General features: G+C 57.8%; 1 protein-coding gene across 1 annotated transcript in view; it reads left to right on the top strand.

Annotated features, from left to right (window-relative positions):
- LOC109926457 (acid-sensing ion channel 1C-like) overlaps positions 1-263 on the top strand; it is a 31,983-nt gene that overhangs the window by 26,063 nt on the left and 5,657 nt on the right. The window lies entirely within an intron of this gene.

The raw sequence follows: 263 nt of genomic DNA, 5'->3' as shown, positions 1-263 counted from the left end.
CTCACGCGCTCCCTCACGCGCTCCCTCACGCGCTCCCTCACGCGCTCTCTCACACACTGTCAGGCACTCACACTGTCTCTCTCACACAGACACACTCTCACACACTGTCTCACACACACTCTTTCTCTCTCTCTCTCTCACTCGCGCACACACCCCCTCTCTTTCTCACTCGCACACACTCTCTCACACAATCACACACTGTCTCACACACACTCTCACGCGCACACTCTGTCTCACACGCGCACACTCTGTCTCACACGCGC

Source organism: Rhincodon typus, chromosome 4, assembly GCF_021869965.1.
Source record: "Rhincodon typus isolate 14 chromosome 4, sRhiTyp1.1, whole genome shotgun sequence".
Classification (NCBI taxonomy): Eukaryota; Metazoa; Chordata; class Chondrichthyes; order Orectolobiformes; family Rhincodontidae; genus Rhincodon; species Rhincodon typus.
The sequence above is the reverse complement of the archived record's forward strand: the minus strand, read 5'-3'. Positions and strand labels throughout refer to the sequence as shown.